The sequence below is a fragment of the Mycteria americana genome, chromosome 1, assembly GCF_035582795.1.
Source record: "Mycteria americana isolate JAX WOST 10 ecotype Jacksonville Zoo and Gardens chromosome 1, USCA_MyAme_1.0, whole genome shotgun sequence".
Lineage (NCBI taxonomy): Eukaryota > Metazoa > Chordata > Aves > Ciconiiformes > Ciconiidae > Mycteria > Mycteria americana.
This window is the reverse complement of record NC_134365.1, coordinates 71,270,590-71,277,442: the sequence shown is the minus strand read 5'-3', so window position 1 is coordinate 71,277,442 and position 6,853 is coordinate 71,270,590. Positions and strand designations below refer to the sequence as shown.

At 44.2% G+C, this 6,853-nt stretch overlaps 1 non-coding gene across 1 annotated transcript; it reads right to left on the bottom strand.

Annotated features, from left to right (window-relative positions):
- Positions 1-687: 687 nt before the first annotated feature.
- On the bottom strand, positions 688-787 carry LOC142405071 (U6 spliceosomal RNA). The gene has a single exon (XR_012774047.1). It is a non-coding gene; the product is annotated as a U6 spliceosomal RNA (small nuclear RNA).
- Between the last annotated feature and the right edge of the window lie 6,066 nt (positions 788-6,853).

Sequence of the window (6,853 nt, the reverse complement as noted above, 5' to 3'; positions counted from 1 at the left end):
AAAAATAAAAAAAAAAAAAAAAACCTTTTTATCCTAAGAAGCTATGCTGCAATTGTTTTTATTATTTACTTCATTTATAGGCTATTGAGTATCTTACAGTCTATCATTAGTAATTGGTGGAAATTTTTCCTATGCATAAACTAAGCAAGCCTTATGACAATTAGCGTTATCTTCAGAAATCTATGAAAAATACTTTTTCTACTCATGCCAGAAAGTGTGACCTCTTTTTTATGGTACAATTATTATCATTAATGAATATTACAATTACAGTTAACTCATATAAGCGCGCAACTTTATCAACAAAAAATACATAAATGCATTGAAATACATAAAATTCAACCTCAGACCACAGAATCCTAGAATAATTCAGGTTGGATGCCACCTCAGCAGGTCATCCAGCTCAGCCTCCTGCTACAAGCAGGCTCAGCACTGAACGCAGACCTGATTGCCCATGGTTTTCTTCAGCCGGGTCTTAAAAGTTTGCCAGGACAGAATTCACAACCTCCCTGGCTACCCCTTTCCAAGGTCTGATTGTCCTCAGGGTGATTTTTTTTTCACCTTTATGTCAACTTGGAAGCCTACAGCACCCAGAGGTCTCCCATCCAAGCACTAACTTTTGGGGTCTAACCCTGCTGAGCTTCGAGGTCAGACAAGCTCCAGTGTGTTCAGGGATGTGTGACCACGCACCATGATGTGGAATAACTCATAAATTTGTTTGTCATCCTTGCACAGGGCTGTGCTAATCTCTGTACTCTTCCAAGTTTAGTATATGCATGCTAAAATGAGCTACAACCAAAGCAGTCACCTTATTTGCTCTGCACTCCCCAACCATGGGCTAACAGACCCCAGATATTGTGCCTTATTTAGTCCATGAAAAATACAGGGGATGAAAATTACAATTACATTCTAAAACACTGAGTGTATAGGTTAATCCTACCATACAATAGACTAGGTAGTCTGGAAATAAAAACATCCTTTCTGCATTTCAGTGATTGTTCCAGTCATTGCAGAAAAACCTTAGAGGGAGATGTAGGACCTTGGTTTTAAAGGTGGTGCTTAAATGCAAATGTTGTTGTCTGAGACCAAGCACACCAAACAGAAAGGCTTTTAGTAAATATAATTCAAACTCAGTCACTGAAACCCTATTGTAAACAAGAGTTTCCAACACTTTTTTCAGATATTCCCAATTCATTGCATTGGACTGACAAAGGTTTTTCAAGTATTAAACTGGGCAGACATAGGATCTGAGGGTTCTGCAGCCCACTTCTTTTTGGAAATGCTCACTCAGCCACTGCTATTGTCCTAAATAACAGAGGGAAAGCATTTCTTGTTATGATTTGGCTACAGAGCTCCAATGCTGTTCTGCTACAGTCTCAGTAGTTTGAAACCCAACACCAACAGATTACAAAGAAACCATTAATGGTCTGGTCTTTTTTTTTTTTTTGTTTTTCCTGTGTATTAAATCACAGAATCATAGAATCGTTTAGGTTGGAAAAGACCTTTAAGATCATCAAGTCCAACAGTTATCCTAGCACTGCCAAGTCCACCACTAAACCATGTCCCTAAGCGCCACATCTACACATCTGTTAAATACCTCCAGCGGTGGTGACTCAACCACTTCCCTGGGCAGCCTGTTCCAATGCTTGACAACCCTTTCAGTGAAGAAATTTTCCTAATATCCAATCTAAACCTCCCCTGGTGCAACTTGAGGCCATTTCCTCTTGTTCTATTGCTTGTTACTTGGGAGAAGGGACCCACACCCACCTTGGAAAAGGACCCAATTTCCTTTCAGGTAGTTGTAGAGAGCGATAAGGTCTGCCCTGAGCCTCCTTTTCTCCAGACTAAACAACCCCAGGTGCCTCAGCCACTCCTCGTAAGACTTCTGCTCTAGACCCTTCACCAGCTTCGTTGCCCCTCTTTGGATGCGCTCCAGCATCTCAATGTCTTTCCTGTAGTGAGGGGCTCAAAACTGAACACAGTATTCGAGGTGTGGCCTCACCAGTGCTGAGTACAGGGGGACAATCTCTTCCTTAGTCCTGCTGGCCACACTATTCCTGATACAAGCCAGGATGCTAGTGGCCTTCCTGACCACCTAGGCATGCTGCTGGCTCATATTCAACCGGCTATTGACCAACACGCCCAGGTCCTTTTTGGCCAGGCAGCTTTCCAGCCACTCTTCCCCAAGCCTGTAGCGTTGCATGGGGTTGGTTGTAACCCAAGTGCAGGACCCGGCACTTAGCCTTGTTGAACCTCATACAACTGGCCTCAGCCCATTGATCCTCCCTCTGTAGAGCCTTCCTACCCTCAAGCAGATCAACACTCCCGCACAACTTGGTGTTGTCTGCAAACTTACTGAGGGTGCACTCGATCCCCTTGTCCAGATCATTGATAAAGATATTAAACAGAGCTGGCCCCAATACTGAGCCCTGGGGAACAGCACTTGTGACTGGCCACCAACTGGATTTAACACCATTCACCACAACTATTTGGGCCCAGCCATCCAGCCAGTTCTTTACCCAGTAAAGCATACACCTGTCCAAGCCATGAGCAGCCAGTTTCTCCAGCAGAATGTTGTGGGAAACCATGTCAAAGGCTTTGCTAAAGTCTAGGTAGACAACATGCACAGCCTTTCCCTCATTCACTAAGCAGATCACCTTGTTAGTCAAGCAGGACCTGCCTTTCATAAACCCATGCTGACTGGGCCTGATCACCTGGTTGTCCTGTACGTGCTGCGTGATGGCACTCAAGATGATCTGCTCCATAACCTTGCCCGGTACTGAGGTCAGGCTGACAGGCCTGTAGTTACCCGGATCCTCTTTCCGGCCCTTCTTGTAGATGGGCATCACATTTGCTAACCTCCAGTCAACTGGGACCTCCCCAGTTAGCCAGGACTGCTGGTAAAGGATTGAAAGTGGCTTGGTGAGCACTTCCACCAGCTCCCTCAGTACCCTTGGGTGGATCACATCCAGCCCCATAGACTTGTGTATGTCTAAGTGGTGTTGCAGGTCACTAACCATTTCCCCTTGGATTATGGGGCCTTCATTCTGCTCCCTGTCCCTGTCTTCCAGCTCAGGGGGCTGGGTACCTGAGAACAACTGGTCTTACTATTAAAGACTGAGGCAAAGAAGGCATTAAGGACCTCAGCCTTTTCCTCATCCTTTGTCACTATGTTTCTGCCACATCCAATAAAGGATGGAGATTCCTCTTAGTCCTCCTTTTGTTGCTAATGTATTTACAGAAACATTTTTTATTGTCTCTTACGGCAGTAGCCAGATTAGGTTCTAGTTGAGCTTTGGCCCTTCTAATTTTCTCCCTGCATAACCTCACGACATCCTTGTAGTCCTCCTGAGTTGCCTGCCCCTTCTTCTGAAGGCCATAAACTCTCCTTTTTTTCCTGAGTTCCAGCCAAAGCTCTCTGTTCAACCAGGCCAGTCTTCTTCCCCATCAGCTCGTCTTTCAGCACATGAGGATGGCCTGCTCCTGTACCTTTAAGATTTCCTTCTTGAAGAATGTCCAGCCTTCCTGGACTCCTTTGCCCTTCAGGATTGCCTCCCAAGGGACTCTGTCAACCAGTCTACTAAACAGGCCAAAACCTGCTCTCCAAGAGTCCAAGGTAGCAGTTCTGCTGACCCCCCTCTTTACTTCTCCAAGAATTGAAAACTCTTATCATTTCATGATCGCTATACCCAAAATGGCCCCCAACCGTCACATCACCCACAAGTCCTTCTCTGTTCACAAACAACAGGTCCAGCGGGGTGCCTTCCCTCGTTGGCTCACTCACCAGCTGTGTCAGGAAGTTGTCTTCCCCACACTCCAGGAACCTCCTAGACTGTTTCCTCTCTGCTGTATTGTATTTCCAGCAGACATCCGGCAGGTTGAAGTCCCCCACGAAAACAAGGGCTAGCGATTGTGAGACTTCTCCCAGCTGCTTATAGAATATTTCATCTGCCTCTTCATCCTGGTTAGGTGGTCTGTAACAGACTTTCGCCATGATATCTGCCTTGTTTGCCTTCCCCCTGATTCTTAGCCATAAACCCTCAACCCTATTGTCACCATCATTAAACTCGAGACAATCAAAACACTCCCTAACATACAGGGCTACCCCACCGCCTCTCCTTCCTTGCCTATCCCTTTTGAAGAATTTATAGCCATCCATCGCAGCACTCCAGTTGTGCAAGTCATCCCACCATGTTTCCGTGATGGCAACTATATCATAGATTTCCTGCTGCACAATGGCTTCCAGCTCCTCCTGTTTGTTGCCCATGCTGCATGCATTGGTGCAGATGCATTTCCACTGGGCTCTTGATCCTGCCACCTTTTTGGGGGAAGAAGCCCTAATTCCTACGTGACCATTCTCAGGTGCTTCCGTGGTTTCTAACACATCAATAACCCTTGCGTCTTTGCTGCCACATGAATCTCCATCCCCTACCTCCATTGAGATGGCAGACCGAAGGACCTTGCTAGTACACCATACCTCAAACATTGGTGTGCCACCCTCAGGCTTATCTCTAGTGAGCCTGGTTTTATCCCTTTCGCCCTTCAAATCTAATTTAAAGCTCTTTCAATGAGCCCTGCTAACTCCTGTGCAAAGATCCTTTTCCCCCTTTGAGACAGGTGTGCCCCGTCTGTTGCCAGCAGGCCTGGTGTTGTGTAGACTGACCCATGATCAAAAAACCCCAAATTCTGCCAGTGACACCAGGCTCAGAGCCAGATATTGATCTGCTGGGTCTTCCTTTGTCTTCCCTCATCATTCCCTGCAACTGGAAGGGTAGAGAAGAACACTACTTGTGCTCCTGATCCCTTAACTAGTGGTCCCAAGGTCCTGAAGTCTCTCTTGATTGCCCTTGGACTTCTAATTGCAACTTCATCACTGCCTACCTGAAAAATCAATAAGGGTTAATAATCCAAGGGCTGTACCAGGGTAGGAAGTTTTCTCTTCACATCTTCTACCTGGGCCGTAGGGAGCCAGCAGACTTCCCTAAGAAATGGTTCCGGTCTGCATACTGGGCCTTCTGTTACCTTCAGAAGGCAGTCTCCTAATGAAATTAAAATATCCAAAGAGCTTTGGTAAGGCCACTATCTAGAAATTTCTTTCCTGTGCCAGGAGCTGGCTGGCTATCACATTTCAAAGCCTTACACCGCAGACAGTACACAATGATCCTTTTCCAATCAATTTGGACCTCATATGTAACAACCATTTGTGGTTGATGTAGCCATTAATAAATACTTCTAGAAGTCTGCATCCCTACATGCCATCTCCTTATCTGGCATACGAATGGAAAGACACCTGGGGGAGTTATAAGTCTTAACAGGCAAAGGGATTAATTCCAAGAAATTCATTTTACATAGGGAGGCTAAACATCTTTGCTCCCTTTGTAAGCACTGGTCAGGAGATGCTGCTAAGAGTTACATGAACCAGAAGTCAAGCTCTGAAGGTGTCCTGAATTACCTGGAGGACTCCTTCATTTTCTCCACTGACTACAGAGCAGCACTCAAAAAGATGAGTCTCCCTTCCTAAAATAAAAGCCCTCTAAAATCATGAACTCACATCCCTAGTTTTGGTTTAGGTTTACGGGGTAGAACTATTGCACTGCTTCTTTCTTCCTCTTTTTATTTTGAGGTATACATTTTGTTAAAATATTAAGTTTTTTCAAGCTGAATTATACATGGAGAGCAAGATTTAATGAACAGCCACACTGCTAGTGTTAGTTTTGCTCTGCAAATTTTTGATCGCTTAATACAACCTTCCAATTAGTCATGTGAAAAATGAAAAAAATCAGGAACACTCTTAAAAATATAGGATGAGTGTTCAACACTTGGCACAAATCAAAGAAAGGAGGGATAAATTTGCACCCCATTAGGGAAATTTCCATGCCTAAACACTGTTATCTTAAGAGCTCAGTATATTTCTTCCATAGTGTTAGTCTAACAGCATTTTGATAGTTCAAAGCTGCACCTACACCAGGTTTCTCTAATTATCATTCAGAAGCAGCTCGTAAGCAATTAGTTTCTTTAAATTTCTTGGTACTGTCAGTAACCAGTAACTTAATCAGTGTTTTAACACGGTAGAAGGGCTGTAAAGAGTAGGTTGCTTTCTGTCTTGGAAGGCAAACATTTTTACATTGGATTATTTTCAGAGGTTATTTTTAGTTTGGCTGGATAGTTAGCAGAGTTTCGGTGCTTACAAGATTAATATAAATCAGGAATAAGGTGGCTTAATGAAGCAGATGGCACAGGGCCATGGAATGCATACGCTGCCTGCCTTAAAAAAGACATAAAAATGCATTCCTCTCACCATGGCATCCCCAGAAAACCTAAAAGGGAAAATATCTTTGTTTAATTTGAAATTCAGCCTAGGAATTCAAATTTCTAAATACAGACTGCTAGTTTGTGCCTCTTAAGAGGTGCCACCCTGAAACCCATGTTAAATAGCTGTGTGCATCTGGAAATGGTTGTTTTACTGAAAGGCTTGTGGATGCCAGGGCAGTAAGAGTGGGGTTTAGCACTGAGGACACTAGTGGACCTCCTTAAAACCAAGCTGTCTCCCCCATTCAGGCTCAAAAGAAGGAGCAATCAAGCCATTTATGTAGCTGCAGGTGATGATCGTGACTCTCTCAGATCTTATAATAAAGCCAGGCAGATTGTAGTTCACAACTACAGTGGTAAAGTTATCTTTTTTTTTGATTGCAAAGGCTGGAGGAATACAAAACCAGGAGTTAAGAGAGACAAAGTTTCTTGGATGAAATGTTCTCAGGCATGACACATATGAAGCTTTCTAGAATGCTTCTGTTGTGGTCCAGAAAACAAACCATTGTCCATAGACCAAAACTGTGTACAAGATTATACCATAAAT